Here is a 12,519-nt window from a genome sequence, read left to right on the forward strand (position 1 = left end):
GCTATTAGAATGCAATAAATATATGTTGAGATATCACTGAAAAGTGATTTAAAGTGTCTTAAGTCTCTTAAAAGCAAACAAAGTCTCTTTCAAGCACAAAGTCCCTGGTTCCCGTGAAAAATCTCTGCACAGAACCGCAGTGGAGGAGATGTGTGTGCGTCGATTTCTCGGGCAGTACACAGCGATGTATTGTTTAGTTTTCACGTAGGGACAGCTGTGCGTCAATTTCAGGCGCTCAGTCATGGATCCTCTCCCGGGTTGCGGGGTTTGCAGACGCCCCAGGGATGATGTGTGGATTTCCTGTGCTGGCAGGACAAAGTCACATGAGCTGTGTCGGTCCGGTGGGCGTTGCGTCAAATTTTCTACCACACGGCAGGCGCTGCGTTGATTCCTTTCTGGAAGTCGGGCTGCGTCGTTCCAGCTCGGCTGTGCATCGATCCAGTGGGCCGTGCGTCAAATTTCCAGTCGCTACACTGGCGCTGCGTGGATCTTCTTGTTGCAAAATCAGGCTGCGTCATTCCAGTTCGACATGCAGTGAAATTTTCAGAGAGGTGCAGGCTGTGCATTGTTTCTGGCAGGCTGTGCATCGAATTTCGCAGCACAAGGAGACCTTCTTGTAGAGATTAAGTCTTTTTGGTCCAGAGACTTCAGGGAAAAGGAGGCAAGCTCTATCCAAGCCCTTGGAGAGCACTTCTTCACCACAGCCAGAGAGCAGCATGGCAGCAGTGCAACAGCAAGGCAGCAGTCCTTCACAGAAAGCAGACAGGTGAGTCTTTTGGGCAGACAGGCAGTTCTTCTTGGCAGGATGCAGGTTTTGGATCAAGTTTCTTCTCCAGGAAGTGTCTGAGTTGGTAGGGGCAGAAGCCCTGTTTATATACCCAAATGTGCCTTTCAAGATGGGGAGACTTCAAAGGGTGGTTTAGAAGTGCACAAGGTCCCCTTTCAGTTCAATCCTGTCTGCCAAGGTCCCAGTAGGGGGTGTGGCAGTCCTTTGTGTGAGGGAAGGCTACTGTCCTTTGACATGCAAGTGTCAGGCTCTCTACCCTCCAACCCCAGGAATATCCATTCAAAATGCAGATGTATGCAAGTGAGGCTGAGTATATTGTGTTTGGGTTGTGTCTGAGTGAACGCACCAGGAGCTGTCAACTAAACCAAGCCAGACGTGGATTGTAAGGCACAGAAGGATTTAAGTGCAGAGAAATGCTCACTTTCTTAAAGTGGCATTTCTAAAATATTAATATTAAATCCAACATCACCAGTCAGCAGGATTTTGTATCACCATTCTGTCCATTCTAAATATGACCTTCCTTCTCCTTTCAGATCAGCAGCTAGTACTCAAACAATGTATGATGGCAGCGCCAATGTTAGCCTATGAAGGGAGCAGGCCTCACAGCAATGTAAAAACAAATTTAGAAGTTTTACACAAACAGGACATGTAAACTACACAGGTACATGTCCTGCCCTTTGTCTACACAGCACCCTGCCCATGGGTTACCAGGGCCTACCTTGGGGGTGTCTTATATATAGACAAAAGGGGAGTTTTAGGCTTGGCAAGTACTTTTAAATGCCAAGTCGAATTGGCAGTGAAACTGCATACACAGGCCTTGCAATGGCAAGGTTGCTGAGGTCCACTTAAGTAAGTGGCACAATCAGTGCTGCAGGCCCACTAGTAGCATTTAATCTACAGGGCCCTGGCACATATAGTGCACTCTACTAGGGTCTTATAAGTAAATTAAATAGTCCAATTGGGTATCATCCAAAGCTACCATGTTTAAAGGGAGAGAGCATTTGCACTTTAGCCCTGGTTAGCAGTGGTAAAGTGTGCAGAGTCATAAAACCAGCAGAAGCAGTATCTAAAAAGTGGAGGGAGGCAGGCAAAAAGTTAGGAGTGACCACCCTAAGGCTGTCAGGTCTATCACACATCCAATATGTAACTCTCTCTCACTCCATCCACAGGTAACCCTGACACTGCCACCATGGAGAGGATGTCAGAGACAGCCAGCCCTCCTCAGGGTGATGGCCCAGCGAGAACAATACCTCTGGATGTCTGGACATTGATGACTTACCTGGGCCATCTGGGGCCGCTGGTCAGTCCACCACTCCCTGCTTCACCCTGCCAACATCAACCCCCCCCCCATCCTCTGGCATCAGCAGCGCAGCCAACCCTTTTCCCCAAGGAGAGTTCAATCAATATTGTTCTCCACAGAACAGGGACCTGAGTCTACCCCTTCCACCCAAGACAATGAAGGTCCTGGTGACACTGGGAGTGGCCACACTGTGCCAGGGGCACAGGCACATGGGGTCAGGGAGCATGGGAGGGAACTTCTGGGCGAGAGGAAGAGGCACCCAAGGGAGTCAACTGACCAGCAAGCCATCTCCCAAGTCCTGGGATCATACCAACAATCCTAGGAAAAGATGGGCCAGATCATTACAATGTTAGGGGGGAACTAAACACTGCAGAGGGAATACCCCCAGGAGGTCATGCAGCAGTGGCAGGCCCACAATGCCACCATGACCTCCATTGCAGGGGTGCTCAGGGACCTCAACACCACCCTGTGTGCTTCTACCACCCACCAGCAGGCCCCATCCACTAGCCACATCACATCTGAGCATTCAACGTCTGCCACAGCTATTAGAATGGAGGCCCTGCCAGGGGAACCACAGGCTTATGGCACCCGAACCCTGTAGCTGATGAACCCCCCGCAAGCGTGGACGTCCATCCAGACATCCGGCTGGAAAAGATCCCAAACCCACTATCAGGAAGTGAACTTGTCCTGATTGTTTATCCTTGTGTGCCACTAAGACACCCTGTTGACAGTTCAATGACATTACTCCTTTTTCCCATGGTCCTTGGAGAGTGGATTGTGCCACCTACTCTGATGAATACAACTACCATTACCCCACTCATCACCTGTTTGTCACTGTATGCACCATTGATTGTATGTTCACATTACCCTTGTATGCCCAATAAACATACTGATCACAGCATATGTGTCTTTATTTGAACATTGACAAATGTTTTGTCAGCCAAATGTGATGTGGGTGTGGCCCCCTAAACCAACAGGCAGTGTAATAGACAGCAGAGGGAGCCATCCTCTGCAAGAGACACAGTACAACAATTATGTCCCAGGGCAGATGTTGGGTAGTCACTAGTCTAGGCACACACTAAAGTAAATTCACTCATCCAACCTGCAAAAGAGACCATGACACAAAGTTACATCAGGATAGAAGGCATGGAGCCACACAAAGCACATATGCAGTATATAGTTATCCAGCCCTGTGTAGATTGCCACCGAAGCAGGGCAAAACAGATGACATTTCTACATTCGAAGTCACAGGAAATACAAGACAATTCACTGTAACTGCCATCTGTCTTGTGCTAAACACTATTTTGCATACAGTTACAATGGCTAATGAGCATGAATGCCTCAAGCCATAGGTAGCAGAGGCATTGATTCACATTTTACAGCCAGTGGGTGGAATGACATGTGGACATGAGAATGCAGGACACATAGCTCAACACAGGTCTGTGCATAGGAGATGTGAATCTAGCTACCTGCAGTGACTACACATGTAAGATACGATACATTCAAACTCTCCACCTTACATTCAAACACTCACCTCCCCCAACACCCACATAAGGACAGAAAAACATTAAAACACCACTGAGACACTAATCAAGAAGACCATTGTCACCAATCAATGTGGATACATATCACCTGCTAATAATATCACTTGCTAATACACAGTCAGCATACCTGTATGTCACTGGAAGTACTGATTGATGAGCTCAGTCCCAGAGTCAGCTGCACCATTCTCATCTGCCTCTTCATCACTTTCCATGTCTGCATTGAAATGGAGTTCTCCTTCTGTGGCAGGGTACATCACTGGTGTCAACAGCCAGGAAAGGTTAGGATAGCCAGGTTAGGATATGTGTGCATCAAGGTATGACCTATTACAATACAGGTACAGCCACTGGGAAGATTGTGATGGCAGGTGCCATAACAGAGAGAGACACATCCAAATGTATACATACCAATGAGCCAAGACCTATCTGTGTATAGTCGTGCCATCATGTGTGGGACATAGCTATTCCCTAGAATGTAGGAATCATGCATAGATCCTGGAAACTTGGCTGTCACCTGTGCGATGTAAAGGTCTGCCAAACATACCACCTCAACATTGATTGAATGGTAGTTCTTCCTGTTCCTGTACACTTACTCATTGGCAACGGGAGGGACCAAGGCTATATAGGGGTGTGTCCCATATCCTAGAAGTCTGCATTCACATAGGCCAAATCTCCACTTTGGGGGAACCTAATGTAGCTGTTCAGGTGATTCAATAAGGCACACAGTACATCCTTCAACACAAGACTGAACATGGTCTGTGACAACCCTGCTGCAAAGTCCACTGTATTCTGAAAGGACCTAGTGGCAAGAAAGTGTAGCACTGACAAGACTTGTTCTGTGGGAGGAAGGGCATAGGGATTGTGTAAGACAGGCAATAGATCAGGCTCCAACTGGGCACCTATATCCATGATGGTCTGACAATTCAGACAATAGGTCCGAATGATATGCCCGTCCTCCGTGGTTGCAAGGTCAACTAGTGGTCGGTACACTGGTGCATGTCTCAATCTCCTCATGGCAGGGTATCTAGGATAGACAGTAGAACATGTACTAAGTGATTAGTTCTTCACACATATAAGCAGAACATGTTATCATCTCACACACCTAACACTGTAGACATGTGTCGCTCTGCTGACATATACCATTATGGGTTAGCTGAAGCATCACAGTGACATGCATGTCACATTTATTGGCTAAATTATGATGGGGCATGTTAGAAATGGCACAGAGTTACACATCAAAGATAACCCCTGCGCACCCCCTTGGTAGCTTGATACAAGCAGTCAGGCCTATCCCAGAGGCAATGTGTAAAGCGTTTGCACAACACACACAACACATATGAGGTACTATCCCCGCCACAAAGGAAACACAACACCAAGTTATATAATTATATTATTATACTCCAGCAGTTGTCAGAACGTTACACAATAGTTACTCTGCCGAACCAGCAGTAGTCACATATAACACACAGGTTACTTATTCTGCAACATAAGCAGTAGTCAGGAATCACATTACAAAATAAATGCACTTGTCATAAAAGTATTATGAATGCCTATACCCAGAGCATTATAAAACATATAGCAAGTCAAAAAACGCATCAGCATGTCATGGCCATAAGAGGAACATCAGCACATACATGTAGCACATTATAAAAGAACCAGATTAGCATTCCCAGCATGCCCAGAGAAGGAACATTAGAAATATGTATGATCAACCTTCAGGAGTGAATCCACTTCAAAAAGACCACAAAGTACCTGTCCTTCTATGGTGGTGGTACCCCCAGTGCCACGATGTACAAAAGGGGGCCCCTGGCGCTCCGTGTGCTCACTCTGCAGGGCCGCTCTGATGATTGGTAGAGGAGGGGGTGGCACACACCCTCTCCATTTCTATACTGGGGCCCCTCCTGGCCCCGACTGGCCTTCAAAAAAGGGGGGGAGGCAGAGCCACGAGTGGTACTAGAGGCCAAGCGGTGCAGGGGATTTCTGATGAGGCTTCCTCCCTGCCTGCACCCTCTTGTGGTAATTGGGGCCGCAATTGAGCGGGGAAGCCTCTGATGGGGCCTCCACACCTGCACGTCCGGTCCTGGACTCGCCCACACCCGACCTAGTGCACGAGTCTCCTGCAGCCCACCTGGGCCTCAGTGGTGATTGGTTCTGAGTGCCCCGGGGGCACTCCTCGGAGCGTGCCTTGACCTGGGGGCATCAAAAGGAGCATACTCTCTCCTCTCTTTGCCATATGGTGCCCCGGGGGCACAGGGAGCAGCGCGCTTCCACCGCACTGCCGGTTTTGATCCCAATAAGCCACCAGGGTCGTGACGGTGATTCGCTTTCCATGGCAATGCACTCACAAAGCACAGACCAGCACTCACAATGCACTATGGACCCGCAAAAGCACTTCCCAAGGTGCTAGGGTCCATCCAGTACAGCACAGTACGCTCCTCATGGGCTGTAAACAACAAGTTGCAGGGGGTCAGAGGCCATAGCACCCAGCCCATGGGCGACACATACAAATGGAGGACAGGGTGGCAGGGCCCAGCAGCAGGCCAACAAAAGGTGGATGCAGGCAGATGGCAGTCTCTCGTAGTGACCCAGCAGGTCACAGGTCAGCACAGCAGCAGTCCATGGCGGTTCCTAGTGAGTCCCTCCAGCATTCTGTGTCAAGGTAAAAGTAAGTTCAGTTCCAAAGAGTTCCCAAATTGTGGGGAAAACTCAACTTTACTTAACGGTCAGTTTTACAGTGTGTTCACAAAGAAAGGGGAGAGGAGGTTCCAACCAGTTACAACTGGTTCTGGGAGTGCCCACTCTCTCCTCCAGCACAGGCTCCAAACATCAGTTGGGGTAAATGACCCTTTTGTGTGAGGCCAATGTACATCGTTTACAAATCCATGTGTGCCCCGCCTCTCCCTTCTCTCAGCCCAGGAAGACTATTCAGTATGCTGATGCACCTCTGTGACACATCCACCCTCCCTGTGTACAGGCTGTCTGCAAAGTATGCACAAAACCCAACTGTCACTCTGCCCAGATGTGGATTGGAGTCAAGCTGAAAAACACCAGAGTCATAAGCACAGAGAAATGCTAACTTTCTAGAAGTGGCATTTCTGTAATAGTAATAAAAAATCCACTCACACCAGTAAGCAGCATTTCACACTACCATTACAACCATACCAAACATGCCTACACTACCCCTCATAAATCAGACAATACCCCCCTAGACATAAGGCAGGGCATTAACAATGCAATCCTATGAGAACACAGCACTCACAGCAGTGAAAAACCAAATAGGCTATTTGTCACTACAAGGACAGGCCACACAACCAGGCACATGTCCTGCCTTCTACGTACATATCACCCTGCCCATAGGGCTAGCTATGGCTTACCTCAGGGGTGACTTACATGTGGTAAAAGGGGGGTTCTGGGCCTGACAAGCAAATTTAGATGTCAGTTCCTTGTGGCAGAAATCTGCGCATGCAGGCCCTGCGATAGCAGGCCTGAGACAGGTTTGAAAGGCTACTTCAGTGGGTGGCGCAAGCAGTGCTGCAGGCCCACTAGTAGCATTTAATTTACAGGCCCTGGGTATAGGGATACCACTGTATAAGGGACTTACAGGTAAATTAAATATGCCAATTAGGTATAAGCCAATAATACCAACTTTAGAAGGGAGAGCACCTGCACTTTAGCACTGATCAGCAGTGATAAAGTGCTTAGAGTCCTAGAGCCAACAGCGAGAGGTCAGGAAAAAATAAGAGGAAGGAGGCAAAATGTCAGGGGATGAAGCTTGCAAAAGGGCCAGGTCTAACAGGACAACATAGGCCTACTCCGCAGAGTGCACATAAATGTGTGTGACACAGTTATTTAGGGACTGCATCGCATGATATGTGCATGAAATGGCATCCGTCTGGCCTGTTGCACAGGACAGTCGAAAGTGACTTAAGTTCACTGGTGTATGTCGACATGGCTGTAGGTGGTTGCAACTGCTGTGCAACTTCTAATTGGATAATATTGCTACCTATGGGGGATTGGGGCCAATGGTGATCACCTCCGGCAGTGATGGTCTTGTACGCGTAGACCGTGACTGTCAATTTCTGCCACGTTGCTCACTTGATTCCTGACACTCTTGCAAGCAAGGCCTCCACGAGCTGAGCTGCTGTGTCCTCCCTCTGGGAACCATTATGCCACATACTGCAGGTGATAGGGCTCCAGCCTTCACACCAGAAGAGCTGGTGAGGCTTCTGGACTGGATCCTACCCCTGTATGAACATGGGGTGCCAGAGGAACATGTGAGCCCAATGCCATAGTCATGTTTGATAGGGATGTGTGTGATAGAGTAAGGGGTAAGTGTACTGGGGAGGGAGTACATGCATGCATGGGGCATGGAGTTGAGGTGTGTGAGTCGAGAGGATGGGCATGTGTGGGCACTTGATAAGTCAGATGCGTATTGTCCACTGTTATTGGTGTGGGGCAAGTGTAACTGACTTTCTCTTTCTGTCTGTGCCATCCATGCAGGTGAATGTTCATCAGAAGAAAGGGATCTGGTGTTCCATCACCAAGCAAGTGCAGACCCTGGGGGTCCACAGCCGGCGGAGCACCCACTGCAGAAAGAGGTTGCAGCACCTGAGACACTGGGAATGGAGAACGCAGAGGCCCAGATGGGAATGCCCTCTCAATGAGGTTGGGGTGCCCGTTGGACCCTTACCCCCCTAAAGGCCTGCATTTTGGCTGTGGCCTGCCCGAAGGTAGATGGACATTTGAGGGCAGCACAGCAGCCATAAGGGGGTGAGTACTGACTGAATTCTGGCACTTGGCTGGACTTAATAGGGATAAAGTGCCTTACTTCAAGCAAAGTGACATTGTTGTGATGACATCATGTGTACCGTCTATTGGAAATCGGTATCATGCACCCTAACTGAGTATAGATAGTAGATGTGTTAGCATGCTTTACTGTCAGTGGATGTACATCTCCCATTACTAGACCTCTCCATGTCTGGAATGTGGAGATGGTCAAATTACATAGCCACATGTGTGAGACCGTGCTTCCCATACAATGGTTGTGAGTATAAGTATCACCATAAGCATTGAGTATGACCAGATCCATCCATCTCAGATGTGGCTCTGAGGTGTCAGTCCTCTCCCATCTGTGTAGGATATCTGTATATGCTACTTTGTGACTCTAGTTTTATCACAGGGACTGAATGTATCATGTACAGGTTATGTCATTCACTGAATGTGGGACTGCCATTACAGTTCCACCACACGTATGGCCTTCATGGGACTGGATCATTTATTTGATAGGTGTATTGTCATATTTAGGTGATCTGTAGACTGTAGGGTATGTGAATTTAGGCAAACTGGCATACTAGTACATGTGCAATTGATGAGGTCTGGTTGCAGACATTGTGCATTCATAGGTGCAATACTTGTGGGGATGTTACCGTTAAACCAATGGAATGGTACTAGAGGTGGTAAGTGCCTTGACAGGTCTCATACATGTCACTGTGATATGTATATGGGATGTATGACAATGGCCTAACAATTTATATGCTACATTGCAGAGTTACTGCCTAAATCATGTCCTAATAGTAAGTTTGGGGCACATCTGATGGGCTGGGATTTTTCTGCTTGTGTTGGGCAAGCTAAAGTGGCAGATTAAGAGAGGGTGGCCTATTACATGTCACATGGCTGTAGATGTGAATCTAAAATCGCATTTAGTCTCCCATGGCTGGCTCATGTAGTAGGGGGGAGTATAAGTGGTGTACGGGTAATGGTGTTGGTCCATGTGTGCCTAATGCATCATGACATTTACCGTCAGAGTTGTGTGTTGTTTGGCCTCTCTGACAGGTATTGTCATTTCTGGAATGATGTTTGAGGGTAGAGTTGTCATGTTGCGCAGTCTGACAGGTAGGACTGCATCTGTGGAGACATTGTAAGTGGACCATAATGTTATGCGTGTGTTTCTGGAGTACATCTGGTGTGACAGTGATTGAGTATGGATGTGACATATGTGATATATGGGACTTTGTTGATGCACTTAGCAGTATGATCAGTTTTGATATATGTATTTGGTGTCTGCTGATCTGGCTCTATGATTGGGTCAGACTCTTCAAATTGCTATACCACAGACTTTTATTATACACATCAGATGTCAACTGTTTGGGTGTCTGACTTGTAATGGCCAAATCAGTGTTTATTTCCAATTTAGCATCACTGTACAGAGTGTGTTGTCTGGCATGTAATGTGACAGGTAGGTGCTATGTGGTCTGGGATATGTTACAGAGGTCATAGTATGATCATTTGTTGTTACCGTAGTGGCCAGAAGTATTTTGTTCAGTCAGCTGGACATCCAGTGGGTGATAGGGGCTTGGAGAGGTATGTTGGGTATTCAGGCAAACAATTGATGCTGCATCCAGGGCATGCTGTGCCACCAGAAATGGCATTAGTAGTCAGCATGTGGATGACTCCAGTTGTGCTGCCCAACTTGGATATTGATGTATATGTTGAGGGTTCTAATACAGGGGTGGGTAGCATTGGCATATTGTGACATGGTAGTGAAATGTATATTGGCACCTGTGATGGCCTAGCCAGGATAAGTGTTTTCACAGATGTGCTTGTTAAACAGTGTGTAATAGAGCAGTATGTTAACCTATTTTTGCCCTATCTCTCCTTCTCTCTCTCCCTCCCTCTCTCTCTATTTGTGTGCATCAGCATTGTTAGGTGAAGCGGAAGGGGCGTACAGGTGATTGGGGAAGCACTTGCCCATGGGACCCAGGAAGCTAAAGCCAGCAAGAGTGAGGAACCCAATGAGATGGAGGCCGAGAGGAATGCCACGGGGGAGACCATATCTACCACCTCTTCTTCAGAATCCTTCTCCAGCGGACACTCCCTGGCGGTGGCAGACCCATCTGGGACCACACCAGCACCATCTTTGTCCACCCCCCCCTCCCTATAGGTTACCACCCAGTTGCCCATGTCCGCTCACCCAGGAGGGTGCGCATCTCTTTCACCACAGGCAACTCTGCCCCTGCTCCAGTAAGCCCTGCTGTCCTCAGTGAGGAGGCTATTGACCTCCTGAGGTCCATCTCTGTGGGTCAGTCTACCATCATGAATGCCATCCAGGGACTGGCAGCTCAAGTCAAACAGAGCAATGCGTTACTGGAGGGCATTCACGGTGCCCTAGCTGGCCTCCAGAGATCCTTTAGGCTCTGGCCTCCTCACTGACGGTATCCAGTGACCCTTTGTCTACCACCCCCTCCACCTATTTCTACCCAATCCCAAACCCCTCTCCCCAAATGCATCTAATTCACACATACACATAGGCATGCATCAACCTCAACAGACAAGGATACCACTGACAAGCACAAGCACCACAAGACCCACCACCGGCATGCACACAAACAACACCCACCTGCAGACACAACAACATCCACTACCAACACAGACTCAACCACCACCCCCTCATTTACAAACACAACACCTGGCACACCTGAAGCCGCTGCACCATCATTCACAGATCTAGCCACAGCACCTTTCTTACCCACATTCACCACAGTTTCAGACCCTCAGACATCCACCCCAGTCACCACATCCATACCCACCACAAGCACCGACACCCCCCACATGCAGCACATCGACCATATCTGCAGACACCACCCCAACAGACAGTCACCCATCCAGCATGGCATCTCCCTGCACCTCCTCCCCCTCCTCCCAAGACAACTAAACAACTGCACTCACTCACCCAACAGACACCCAGCACCCACCAGCATTCCACACAGACACTTGCACCCAAGACATCCAAACCAACACAACTTACAACTCCCTCTTTCTTCACTCCCAAACCCTTTTGCGATGACCGATTCTGTGTGTCAAAAAAACATGTCCTCACTGAGGTTTCCTTGTTCCCTACTCATCTTCCATCCCATCATACCCCAAGCATTCTTACTCCCTCCCCAAGTCTAGCCCTTTCATCTCAAAGTCCTACCCTGCCCCGCTATTGCCCTTGTCCCTCCCCCAGCCAAGAATTCTACCCCTCCCAAGCCCAACCCCTCCTCCACCCCCACCCATAATCCCTGAGGTGCCTGCCTGCCTGCCCCCTTGACACCCCTACCATGTGGAGGTATTTTTGCAGTCAAGTAGGGGCACTGTAAGATGCCATTTGTGCCTTTACACTTTGGACTGGCAATTGACCTTTTATTTGTGCATAGTTTTAATTTTATATGTTCTAATTTTAAAACACATCTGGACCAACATGTTGTTAGATTGGATGTTGACATACTTTTCCTGCCTTTCCTTCTACATGGCAGTTTGTTGTTTGTGGGCTTTGGTTTGTGCGTGTGTGACGTGTGTGTTGGATATGCCAGCTGTTGTGCCAGGGATGCATGTGTGGGTGTGGCCCTGCCATTTGTCCTGCTATCATTGCTGTGTAAAGTGTGTAAGATATGATTGAGTTTGTTAAGAGCATGTATGTAGCTAAATTGTGTATTTCTTGTGTAGAGATGTGTAATGGTGGTGTTGTATGGCCTTTTGTGGTTGTTTTGTGTGTGTCCCTATGTGTGGTGATGGCTATGTCATATGCATTGTGTGTGGTGTTAGCCTGATGTGACGTATGCTCCATTGTATTGCAGTGTGATTGTGTTTTTTGGTTGCCTGATGTTGTTACATGTTGTTGTTTGTGTTGTTGTCATGTGAAGGTGTGCTATGACATTGCTTCACAAAGCGAAATTGTGTGTATCAGTGCTGCTGTGGATGGTTGTGTTAGACTGTGCTGGTGTTGTGTGTGCGGGTTGGTGCATGTATGGCACGTGTGTGTTTGCCATAGTGTGGGTAATATGGGTGTGCATGTGTGTAGTATGGGTGTGCATGTGTGTATATGTTGGTGTGTGTATGTGCGTATACGTGTG

The sequence above is a fragment of the Pleurodeles waltl genome, chromosome 11, assembly GCF_031143425.1.
Source record: "Pleurodeles waltl isolate 20211129_DDA chromosome 11, aPleWal1.hap1.20221129, whole genome shotgun sequence".
Classification (NCBI taxonomy): domain Eukaryota; kingdom Metazoa; phylum Chordata; class Amphibia; order Caudata; family Salamandridae; genus Pleurodeles; species Pleurodeles waltl.